Source organism: Halyomorpha halys, unplaced genomic scaffold (genome assembly GCF_000696795.3).
Source record: "Halyomorpha halys isolate HHAL.00 unplaced genomic scaffold, Hhal_1.1 Scaffold452.1, whole genome shotgun sequence".
Lineage (NCBI taxonomy): Eukaryota > Metazoa > Arthropoda > Insecta > Hemiptera > Pentatomidae > Halyomorpha > Halyomorpha halys.
In genome coordinates, this window is record NW_027113202.1 from 146,032 (window position 1) to 159,648 (window position 13,617).

Here is a 13,617-nt window from a genome sequence, read left to right on the forward strand (position 1 = left end):
ATTGAGGATTTTACGAAGGATTTTGGATTGTAAGGATTGAATACGAGAGGAATTCGAAGGTTTAGTGGAGCCCCAAAGCTCAACTCCATATGTCCAGATTAGAATACTTTTGAAGAAAATAAATGCAAAATAAAAATATGTTTGGAAAATTGCTTTACTTAAAAAATATAATTACTTTAGGATCAGGAATTTACTCACATATATAGAAGTAAAATTATTTGTTTTATATAGAAGGAATGTTACGTCAAACATGCCAAAAACCAGAAACTTTATTTTAAAAAAATTATAATTATTCTCAAATTAGTTATGTTGACACAGAAATAGTTTTTATTTGATACCAGATCGGCCAGGTGGGGCTTACATGGTTAATGTAAACGGTATTATGGGAGTTTATAGCCTCATTCAATTGACACCCCTAATTATATACAATGTTATAAATTAAAAAGAATTAAGTTAAAATAAATAGATTAAAATAATAATTTTTAATGATAGATAATAGTAAAATTAATTACAAAAAAGCCATTTATAGATTTAACAAAATAAATAATTGACTTTATTATATTAGTATATTAATGGGAAAAAAAGATAAAGTGATATAAAAAAAGGAAATTAAGATGAAATAAAATTTTAGAGTGGCGATAACAGAACTGATAAATATAGAATTAATAACAGGATGTCCTGTGGCAGAATATAGATATAGTTAATGCATGAGATAATTAATGATTTCAATAGATAAGAAATGATTTAAACTAGTCATTTAATATATGTCTTAGTTAATTATTTCTTTCATTTATCTATATTAGTTTATTTTAAATTCGTTTAATAATAATTGTTATATCAACTGAATGAAGGACCATCTGACTAAAATTAGGGCCTACGTTAATATTTTTTTTTTAAAGGAACAGAATAGAAAAGAAATACAAGAATGTATGAATAAAGACAACAACTACTGAAAAATACCTATTAAGCCTAACGAAAATGAAACTAAATACAAAAATATTATCAATTTATGATGTTTAATAAACGTACAATATACAATGTTTTAAAATTACTTAAGCTATCCGTTGCTAGAATAAAAAAGGAAATAAACTCGAGAGCCGTGGTGTACTGGTATTATGTTTGCGGGTACTGTAGCCACTCAGCGCCGGGATTCGTCAGTTAGCTACTCAAAGAAAAAAAATTTATCGACACCTCTCTCCCTAATTTACTAGTTCAAGGATCAACTGAGTCCAAAAAAGTATTTTGTCCTCGTGCCTTAATTTTAACAATCTTCTTGGAATCTTCATTTTTTCAAGTGATACATGATATTAATAATGAATATTGATGTCGATATTTGATATTGATGATTAATAATAGCCTGGATGTTGATGTGGATTTGTCTTGGCATTATTTTTTTTTTAATATTTATTTATTCCTATTTACAACTGTACATTATAATACATTTAGTAAATCTGATCTAAGTTAAATTGGAGTGTTAAAGGCGTGTAGAGAAACTACCCATTGATAGCACTCTAATGACATTTTACATTAGATGGCCACGAATCTTCTTTTTAGGCGCCTCGGAGAATTGTCAGGAATGGAAGAGGATGTAAGATTAGAAACTAGGGGGTTTGAGTGTTTAGTGAGTTTATAATGGAAGGAGTGATATCTGGTTCGGTCTAAATCGATTACATAGGGAACATTAAGGTCTTTATGTATGATTTTATTTGTGACAAAGTAAGGAGCATTGAGGATTTTGGATTGTAAGGATTGAATACGAGAGGAATTCGAAGGTTTAGTGGAGCCCCAATGCTCAACTCCATATGTCCTGATTAGCCTTATTACAGTCATGTAGACCAGTCTTTTGTAATGTGTTGGAAGTTTAGACCGTTTGTCTAGTAAGTACTGTAATAGTCTAAATCGACGTGAAGTTTCATGCCTTTTCAGTCTTGTGTGAGGATTCCAGGTTAATCGTTTGTCCAAATGTAGTCCAAGGTAGCGGATCTGTTCGACAGGGGTAAGAGTAACATCATTAAATAAAACTGTATGGCAGTCAGTAGGTTTACGACGAAGGGTAAAGGTGATTTGATGGGATTTGTTGGAATTTATCTTAATCCTCCAATTACGGTTTTATATCTATTTTAACCATAGGATTGGTTGGAATGTCAGCTGTATAGACGGTGTGGAGGATGGGACCAAGGATATTACCTTGAGGAACACCAGCGGACTGAGAATAGAGAGATGAATAGGAACCATTGTGTCCTGGAATTATAGATTGTGAATTTTTAGGATGATAAAACGATTCTATCACAACGTGAGCAACTATTGGAGAATTTTTGTCTCCTATACAACATATTCAGGTGAATCAAATAATTTTCAAATAACGCATTTCTTAAAAATACTAAAAAAAAACCTGTTTTTTATCTATAGCTAAAATCTAATTATTTTACACAGTGTGGATTAAACTGTAAATCGACAATTTATCATTAAATATGACATCACTTATGAATGTGTATAGGTTTTTTTTTAAATCAAAGAAACAACAATTTTAAAGTTTTGTTAGAAAATTACTGTTTTGAAAATCATAGATATTGTAGTATTTATGATTGTGTAAAAAGATCTGAAAGCGTTACCTTTCATTGCAAAACCTTAATCTTCTTGATATTACTCCACAGGTAATTTTTAATAAAATACTAGCTTGTAGATCTGTAATGCGAATATGGTTCAATTAATAGAATTCTCAATTAATTGGTTCAATTAATTAGCTCTGGTAATATGGTTGGGCAACTGGGTAATAACAAATATGGAAATGGAGAGTGTGTCGGGTATGAAATGGGATGAAGTATATAATTAGGCAGGATGTAATGTAAACTATAAAAAAGTTCAGAGCAGCAGAGCTCAGTCACTCTGTTTCGAAAACAGATGAAAAGTAACTTAATTGTTTCATTCATGAACATTTCAAACTTAATAGTTTCATTAATAGTAATGAGAAAATAATAAAGTTGAAGCCCGCAAAAGGACTTGTCTACCACCAACCTTCTTCACATGCAGATTCGATACCATCTAACTCAATCTGAATGGGCTAAACATAAATGAAGGAGCAGTAACATTAAAAATGCTAAATAATAATTATACCAACTTTTACTAAGGCTTATAAATAATTTTATAAATAAAATACACTCTAATTTCTTTTAATGACGTTTGAAACACTCCAAAAGTCTATAATTTTTGAAAAAAAAAGTAGTTATCTCCGTAGGTAGTTCCACCGAAATGTGATTGGTTACAAAAATTTAGAAAATTTGAATATTTCTGTAATTCATACGTTGATACCTATTTTTTACACCTGGCAAAACCGAAATATTATTGACATTGCTATGTATAAAAAAAACGTTAATAACATTTTCATTTATACATTTTACACTGGTCAATGGTGCAATGTTATGTACTAATATTTTCAATGAATCAATGTAAATTAAATCAAATGTTATGGACATTTCTATGAGAAATGTTAACAATTTTATTTGCATTTCGCTGATTACCAATGTAAACTAGGCAAGAAATTGTTAATATCACGTGTCACCTTCGATTTCAACCCAATTTTAGTGATATTACAAATTGAAATGACCCGTATATTTTAAGCTTATATTGCTTCCTCACTACAAAGGTATGGAAATAAAAAAAAAATAATGTTCTTAGAATCAACAAATGTCTCTCCTTATTTAGGTTTAAGACACCAAGGAAGAAACTTGGTTCCGTGTATGTTTGTCTGCCAGTCTATTTTTGTATCCAAAATTGTGTTGAAAATAATCAATCAAACCGTTGATTCAATTTTAATAAAAAATGTTCACCATTGTATGGTTTAGTATCCACCAGGTCTTAATTGGGTTAATATCTTGTTTCACCTAAATATATTTTCTTTCGCAAATATATACTTCAAATATTGCTAGTCCGATTTGGAGGAGTTAGGGACTTGTGTAAAATATGTCTAGTATCTATTTCATCATATTCTAAATAAACAATAAACAGACAAACATTCAAACATATATATAAAGAAAGTCATTGAAAATACACATAGAAACTCAATAACTCTATAAACATTTATTAAATATAAATATAAACTTTTAACACACTTAATATAAAAAAACAAATCAGTTTCAAATATTTGTAATACAGAGCAATTAATTAGATATAATAGTTATAATTTGTATTTTTCATTTAAAAGTATATAATGACTCATAAGAAATAATATTTCATGAATTTATTTATAAATTTAAATATGAATTAAATCATATTTATTAAATTTATTTATGAATTTACGAATAAAGTAGAAAAAAAAAAAAATGTGTAAAATAGAAAATTCAGCATATTCAGTTTATTGCTTTTTTTTTTCATCATGTACCCGTACAATACCCCGGTACGGTTCCAGATTCCTGAATGAAATGGTATGGAAATGAAAAGTAATGGTTTGTAAAAAAAAACTAATTTAATCATAAAACAGATAAATAAAATTAGTGAAATAAGAGATGTGATGAAAAAAAGCAATAAACTGAATATGCTGAATTTTCTACTTTACATATTTATTTTTTTCTACGTTATTCGTAAATTCATAGATAAATTTAATAAATATGATTTAATTCATATTTAAATTTATAAATAAATTCATGAAATATTATGTTTTTATGAGTCATTATATACTTTTAAATGAAAAATACAAATTATAAGTTGATATCTAATTAATTTCTCTGTATTGCAAATATTTGAAACTTTTTTTTTTATATTAAGTGTCTTAAAAGTTTATATTTATGTTTAATAAATGTTTCTAGAGTTATTCAGTTTATTGCTTTTTTTTTCATGACATCTCTTATTTCACTACTTTTATTCATCTGTTTTATGATTAAATTAGTTTTTTGTTTTTTTTACAAATCATTACTTCTAGTTTCATTCAGGAATCTGAAACCGTACCGGGTATTGCTGTTTTTTTTTTCATTTATTTTTATTGCAAACGGAATTAAAAATAATAATGGGACAGGATATATTTCCAATCATTAAAAATACACAACCCTTTAAAAGAAGTAAGATGATATCGGCGATGAAGGACTGGGTGGACAATGGGCTGCTGGTACAGGCAATATTTGATGGTAAATACTCGACCCTTTCCCTCTCCCCCCTCCTCCCGCCTCGTTGTTTTTCCATCCTTCTTTAAGGGCCTCCACCGAGCAAACACCTGACCGTAAAGGTAGCGATTCATATCATAAAGGAAGGGGAGGGCCGAAGGGATAGCTATGTTATTCAGGATGATGAATGCCACTTTTATAAAAAAATAAAAACAACTGTTGTTTAAAAAATACTATATTTACAGACAGGTATATAATATTTCATGCCTTCACACTTGTTTTCAAGAGAAAACAAAGATTTTTTAATACTATTTGCACTATACTAAAACAGTCCTTGGGGATAGAGTAGTTATTATTGATAAAAAAATTACTACTGAACTAGAGCTGTAAAATTTACGAATAGTTATACTACTCTATCTTATCATAACTACAAAACCGCGATTAGACATATTTGCTTGACAATTATTATTTAGGACAACAAAACTATCAGGTCGGTTGAGAACTTTACTTAAATTTTAAATAAATCTATACCAATACAACCCATACACCAACCGTTGTGCAAGGAGGTGATTTAGTCAGAATCACACTTGACCGCCAGATTCTTCCCCTATTAAGGATACCCACTTTATAAGGCTGGGTGGACCCGGAGTGCTCCCAAACCTACAGGGTTTGCTCTGTCACAGCTGGATTCAAATCAGGGTCCATGGAGTTAGTAGAACAGTACCTTACCACTGAGCCTCCTCGCTTCCATATTTAAGTTCACAAATTATATGGTAATAAAATAGAAAAATATTCAATGGATTAAAATTACTTTCCAGGAAACTTTCTTTTCAAAATAAAATTATTATTAAAAGAAATCAAATTTACCATTTATGCATTCTATTTGAAAACCACCATTCAGCACAAGAAGAGTTGCAAGTCGTTTTAAAATGTTAACTGACTTAGAATTCGCATATATAAAACAGAATAATATAATGGATTTATCCGACATACGTACCTATTAATTTATGTGTCATGAAATATTAAAAAGCAAAAAAATAGTAAATTATATAAGATGAAATATTTAAAATAAAAAAAAAATAGTAAATTATATAAGATGAAATATTGAAAAGCAAAAGCAAATAAAAGTATCCCTTAAATAAAATTTCGCTTCAAAATTATAATTAATTATTATTATTAAAAATCAAATGTAAAATGTAAAGGATTCACTTGACAATCAATATTCAGTACAACAAAATTATCATGTTGGTGTAGAACCTAACCTAAATTTAAGCTCACAAACTTATATCGTTTTTATATTGAAGTAGAAAAATAATGATGAAGAGATACATACAATGGATTATGAATTCATCCATCCTACCCACCAATTAAATATTTATTAAAAAAATAATAAATTAGTAAATGAGTACTAAAAATTACTTTTCAAGAAAATTTATCATCAAAATAAAACTACTACTGGTAGAAATCATATTTATCATTTACGATATTTTATTTGATAACCATTATTAAGCACAAGAAGAACTGCAGGTCGACTTAGAATGTTACGTGCAGAGTTCAGAAATTATATTGTAATGATGAAAAAATACTATGGAGTATATATTCAACCTTTCTTCGCACCATTTAAATGGTATGGCATGAAATACTTAGTAAAAAGTAGCTAAAAATTAATCAGGTAAATTTTATCCTTAGAAAGTCATTTACTGCCACCAGATATCAAATTTGACATAATTTGAAATCATATTTAACAGATTCAAATTTAAAAAGATATAGTTCACATTGTATTAATTTAAAAAAGCATAAGAAACTGCTCGTTGATTTCGATTGCTACAGCACCTTCTTGCCAATCGCTCTAAACTGGCAATTCACTACAAAGAATTATTATATACTATTATAATCAGGCCAATTTAGACATATGGAATTGAGCTCTGGGGCTCTACCAAACCATCAAATTCCTCCTGCATCCAATCCTTACAATCCAAAATCTTACGTAAAATCCTTGATGCTCCTTATTACGTTACAAAAAAACTCATCTACAAAGACCTTAACATCCCATTCGTTGCAGATTTGGCCCTAAACAGACATGCGTCTTTTCATTCTAAACTTCTTACCCATCCTAACCCATTTGTTCTTAATCTCTCATCCCTGACAATCCTCCGAGGTTTCTGAAAAGAAGATGGCCACGGGACCTTCTAATTAAAATAAAAGCTTAAAGTACCACCAACGGGTGGTTCCTTCCCAAGATTTTAAAGTGTAAATGAAACATTCCACAGATTTACTTATTGTATTTATTATTTGTACAGTTGTAAATTTAATTAAGTAAATAAATAAAACAGAAAATCATAAAATACTTTTCATAATTAAGTTACAGGTATTTATTTATATATGTGTGCCGAAAACATATATTTTTTAGTTTCTTTAAAACATTAAAACAAAGAGGCCTTATACTTATAGGCAGAACCATTTATTATCTGTCAGAAGCCTGTCACTGCAATATAAGACTTTAATACATAAATCCGCTCGACCCTGTTACACAGAAGTTATTTTCATACACTGAAAAAAGATCGTAAAAAAACTTATAACAACCATTTCAAAATATTAAATTTAAAATTTAGCCTGCATTATTTCTGTCATTGAAAATTACGAATTTTAATTTACAGAAGTACGGTATAAATAAAAAACCTTTATTAAGCTTTTTCTATTTCTTAAATTATTTTGAAGTATTAATTATTTGAAAGAGATATTAGTGATAAGGTTCAAATCAATAAAAATCACGACTAATTAATTATAAAAATGATCAGAATAAATCTCCTTAAAATTCACTAGCTAAGAAAAGTGTTATATAACAAGAAATTTTTAAATAAAAATTTTTAAAAAAAAGTGGAGTAGCTCAGAGACTCAGACACCATAAATAATATAATTATTTATTCTCTTACTGTAGACTAGTGAGTCAACCTTATGGATCCAGGGAGCCTCCAACGTCCACCCAGCCTTTAAAAAGAGGGTACCCTTAATTGGAAAAAATCTGGTGGGTGAGGCATTATATTGAGCGAATCACTTCCTTGCACAACCGTTGTTTAAAAACCAATACTTTCTACCCTTCATGGGTTGTTGCGATACAATTTTTTTTAATCCCCATAAGTTTTATTGCGCTGTTTTTTAATCTCGAACCAGTTTCTCTAGATCACACAAGAGTTAGCTGTAAACATTGGTTCAAATTAAATAATCTAACTCACCATTTAAACCAATTATAATTAAACTAACACCTTAAAAATAATAGATCAACATTAATAAACAAAATCTACAGTCCAAATATTATGTGTGAAATAAACAATTAACAAAATAAATAAAGACGTGAGTGGATTGAAGTTATGTTATAAATATATAAATCGGATAAGAATTGAATTAAATATTTAATCATTCCTAATTTAAACAGGAAAGCTCGATTTTTAACTATACCAATTAAAGGATTAGCAAAAATCAAACAAGTGCTATGTAGAAAGGAGAATTTAAAATATTCGTCAGAGTAATCTCAATTTTTTCTTAACGTCCCACAACATCTTCAATCACCTATTTCTTCAAATACCAAACATTTGGAATCCCTTAACGGTTCAAGATGAATTTCCTGTTAATTATTCTTTACTTCATTTTTTTTTATTAAAAATAAAATAAAGGAAAGGATTTATGAAACTAAACCAAATAAACAGTGAATAACATTGATTAGAATTACGAAAAAAATTCATAAATCAATATTTTTTTCTGACTTGAAACTTTCATTAGCATAAAGTAGAGACAAAATTATATTTAATATTGACTTTGATGCTTCTCATCAAGCAAGCCCTCGGGTACATCACGTAATTACCGATGAACTAAAAGGAGTCATGCTTAGTTGCCGTAAAGTGGGAGGGATTTAATTATTAGTGATCATACCAGTAAATTGAGATATATCAAACAATATTTATTATTAGAAAAATTGCTTAGTATTCTATATAAATGAAAATGTAATGTTGGTTCATTATTTATCTATGATCTCATAAATCTTGGTTATATCCAGTAGAAAAAAATTATCAACAATATTAAACTTTATTGGCTCATAACCTGGAAAGTATACTTTTTTTCAAGGAAATATACCAATTGATTTGTTTATTCCTAAAAAACAAAACAAAAAATATATCTTATTCAATTTAATGACTTTATATTCCCCAAAAAATATACAAACTTAAAAAGGCTTCAAGCAAAGTAAGCCAACAAAATGTTTTTTAGAAAAATCCAAATCATATTAGTTTTTAGAGTCGTCTGACACCCTTAAATTCCATTCATTAAAGAAATTAAAACGTTTTGAACGTGATTTATTTGGAGGTTTTTTTCCCCTTCTATTCATCGTTTATTCAATGCAGTTTATAGAATCCATAGATTCCTAAACTATTCCTAAGTTTAGTGTAGATTAATTGAGTCATGTTGAAATTATTGTTATATTTTTGATTTTTAAAAGTAATCAAAAGCATATATAAGTTTAATGCAAAAAATGTTTTTTTTAGATTTTATGGAAAATTTCTGGGTTTCTTGAAAAGCTAAAAATGTAAACAAATCTGAGCATACAAACTTTATTTTTAGGCGTACATAAAATTATAAAAACAATCTTGTGTCGTATTAATTTACACAAAAATCTATGCTGAAAAATATTGGGTTTTGGAAAAATCATTGGTTTAAAAAAAAAGTAATAATCAACAAAATAGTGAATGAAAAGCCTAAAATGTTTGCTAATGTTACAGTCAGTGTTAAGTAATTTACCATATCACACTATGAAAATAATAATATATTTCTTAAAGTTTGTAATAACATAGTTGAAATATATTTAATAAATTATATAAAATGTGTAGTTTTTATATTCAATTATTCTCAAATTAAAATTTTTCAAAAAACCATATTTTTTTTAACGGAATAACAAATAATAAATATACTGGTAAACTGCATTAAACGAAGATAGTCATCAGAATTTAACTACTTTATAGTAAATTTTCGTAGCTTCGACTTGCATAATAAGGAGACATCTCTGATAGTTCTTTAGATATAATTTTTTTTCAAAACATTTTTTACTAAATAACATAACATGTTCCACGGATTATATTTTTCTAATCAGGCACGCTAAAAAGTCTTAGTATGTATGACCTTTAGTATGTCCAAAAAATATCGTAATGAACAAAAAAATTACCAACCTCTTTTCTGTGAGAATTTTTTCCAAAAAAATAATAATAAATCTCCTATACTTTTCGTATACGTAAACGTAATTTTCAACTAACTTGATCCACTATTATATTTTTTTTTTCTCTTTTTAGATATACTACTTTTTATTTATTGATAGATATTACAATCTTTCACACAGTTGTGGGCAATAGGTAATAGTGATGAATGATCTCATACATACTAAAATAAGATAAAATAAATTAACTAAATGAATAAAAAAAAATAAAAACTCTTCTATTATAATTAATACAATTAACACACACTTATAACAGTTGACAGGTAAGTGCAAAATTTAAGGATGGTTAGGAGCGTGCTAGAGGGTTTTATTGAAGTATCCAACTATACCTTTATTGCTGAAAACCTGAGCGTCCCTTTGAAAACCTTAATTATTAAAACAAGTATTAATAATGGGGCAGTAAGAGTAGTAATAAACCTTTTTATGATCCAGAAAATCCAACCATTCTCGTATTACAAGACCCATCAGTTGCTTAGTAATAACTATATAGGTGCTGTCCTAGTGGCAATATCTCCGTAACGATCAATTTGTGTCAATGGGGAGCCTTACTCTTATTGGACATTGTGCGGAAGACTGCACTGGGCGAAGAGAACCTATTTGAGATATCTCTCTAACTTTCTATCAAAACCTCATTTTCCAGGCTATAGAGGTGCTCTATAGAGTGCTACGAGTATCATTACAGTATCAATAATAAGCAATATATGTGATAATGGGGCCAATAGCCGAGAGGGTTTGGGGAGAACAAGAGCCACAACAGAGAGGGTTATCTATCGATTGCGCACCAACGACTTGAATACGTGTTATTCCATATAAGGCTATGCCTAGGGCCAGTAGGATCTGTGAGGTTTTTTTTTTTACCTCACACACAGTACTCGAGCAGTCTCCAAGTGCCTCCGTCCTCTTTATTATCCCCTTGCCAGGTCCTTTATTGAACTTCTCGCTACATTTCTGGTAGTCGACCCTTCTTATGCTCTACACTAAAAATAACACCTATTTTGTATATTCTCATACCTGACTCATAGTGTTACAGTACACATGTTCACATCCCTAATCTCTACAATTTTTATACTTTTATTTTTTAATTTGTTCATTGAAATTCACAACTGTATTAAATAAATAGACAAGTAAATGTGATGTGAGTTATATTGCAGTAACACAATTCAATTTTAGAGAGTCTGTCTATTGGTAGAACTCTAATTACATCCTAAAGTAGAAAGTCTCGAAGCCATCTTCTTTTCAGCCCTCACGTCTAATATTGAAGAGGAAGCAAAGTTAGAAACAACTAAGTTTGAATTATAAGAAGGTTTATCATGAAAGGATTAATGTCTGGTTTTAGACCATATCAGCAAAATACGGAATATTGAGGTTTTTACTATTAATTCTGTTTGGAACTCAGTAAGGAGCACTAAGGAATTTATGAAGGATTTTGGAAGCGAAAAAAAATGATAGTTTCAGTAAAGCCCAGAAGTTCAACTCAACTTATTGAACCCCAAGTTCGATTAATTGGTTATTAAATTTATATCGTTGTCTATTAAGCGTTGTGATAGTCTTGCCTTTTTAGTTTTGTAAGTGAACTTTTTTTGTTTGATCTTTGCTTGGTCCTAACCTTGGCATGTAGAGTCTACTTCTTGAAGATATTGTTAATTTTCCAACTTTTGTTTCCAACTTTATTAATTTCCTAGCCTTCTCTAGCATAATTAACTCCGTGATTTTTTTTGACGATTTTTTTTGTGGTTTTTGACGATTTGAGTGTGGATAATCGATTAGATCTGAAAAAGACAAAAGCATTTTAATATTCAGTTTTTAGGGAGTGATTTTTGTGAACCTACGTAAAAATATTGAGACCTAAAAAAGATAATTTTTTTTTTTTTTAAATTAAACATTTCATTCCTCCACTGGAACATGAATACTCAAATTAGATACTGCGACATACATATAATACTTGATGTGTGCAATCTCTCTATCGTCTGCAGAGCTAAATAAATTAAATATGAACTCGTTAAATTGAATATATGTTGTGTAATGTTATTGGCGTACCAAAATTTATGGCTCAGAGTGGATTTATTTTAGAGGTTCCTATAATATAATAATAAAACTCCATTTTTAAAATTTAAAACAATAAAGACTCTAACCAAACTTTATTTCTGTAATTATAAGTTTAAATACAGTTATATGTTTAATAATTTGTGATACGCCCGATAATACTGGGGTAGATTAGAATCTGAAGACGCACTAACCCGAAACGTCCAAGAAAAAAAATAAATGAATTAAACTTAATTGTGAAGGATCAGTCAGTGAAACAAATTAATAACATTTTTAACCGCTCAAAAATTGAAATTATAAACGTGTAAATATATTTTTGCACTAAACTTATTCGAATATGTGGGTAAATAAAAAACAAACAAAGGAAAATCTAAAAAACTAACACAATCTTCACTCCATTTGATGGTACTTTTATTGTATATCAATTATCACAGTTCATTAATTACTAAAACGCATTTGGTTTCATTTTTTTTTCTCATCATAACAATAAATATTTTTTTATGCTTATTGAGTATATTTACTTAGCAGGACATGGAGTGCCTTCTTTGCTGTGAATTGATGTTTTCACAATGCCCTTTTATTGATAACTCTTGTTACCTCTTGAGGCAAGAAGTAACAAAAGTCTTAGTCAAATAAGAGGTTCATCAAACAAATGTTCATGTTAAAGATAAATCGTTCCAGATCCACGGAATATCGTCGTCAGAGTCAGCTGGAATATATTTATCTTTTCACGAATAGGATTGTCAAGAAACCTGGACAGAGCAAAATCTTTATGGCACGTAGGATCATGAGTCCTACATTCGGTTGATTTGATCCTTCAAGTATGACTGAGAGAGAAGATCAGGGTGAAAACGTTGCTTCCTATTTTCAGTTTCAACCCATTCAATTGCTTATCGCGCTCTACTGGGCGTTTGTCCATTGGATGAGTCATCAACATCATTATTAGGTGTCGTTAAGAAGATCCGTACACATATTTCACACGTTCGTGTGTACTGATATTATAAACTAAATATACAATAAAGTATACTATTAAACGAAAAACCTATTAGTGTAAGTAAATTTAAAAAGTAACTTATATTATCTATGCTTATATTCTTAATTTTAATATGATATGAAGTGATAGTGACCTTCTGTTTCATATATCTTGGTTTTGGCTTGTAGAGGATCTGAAAATAAAAAAATTAAAAAAGAAATTAGGTAATACATTACATTACATACATTAAT

At 28.9% G+C, this 13,617-nt stretch overlaps 1 long non-coding RNA gene across 1 annotated transcript in view; it reads right to left on the reverse strand.

The window, feature by feature from the left end:
- The window catches only part of LOC136796610 (uncharacterized), a 289,620-nt gene that overhangs the window by 108,910 nt on the left and 167,093 nt on the right, over positions 1-13,617 (reverse strand). Inside the window, exon 2 of the long non-coding RNA XR_010844354.1 lies at positions 13,521-13,559. This is a non-coding gene — a long non-coding RNA (uncharacterized lncRNA). The remainder of the gene's footprint in view (positions 1-13,520; positions 13,560-13,617) is intronic.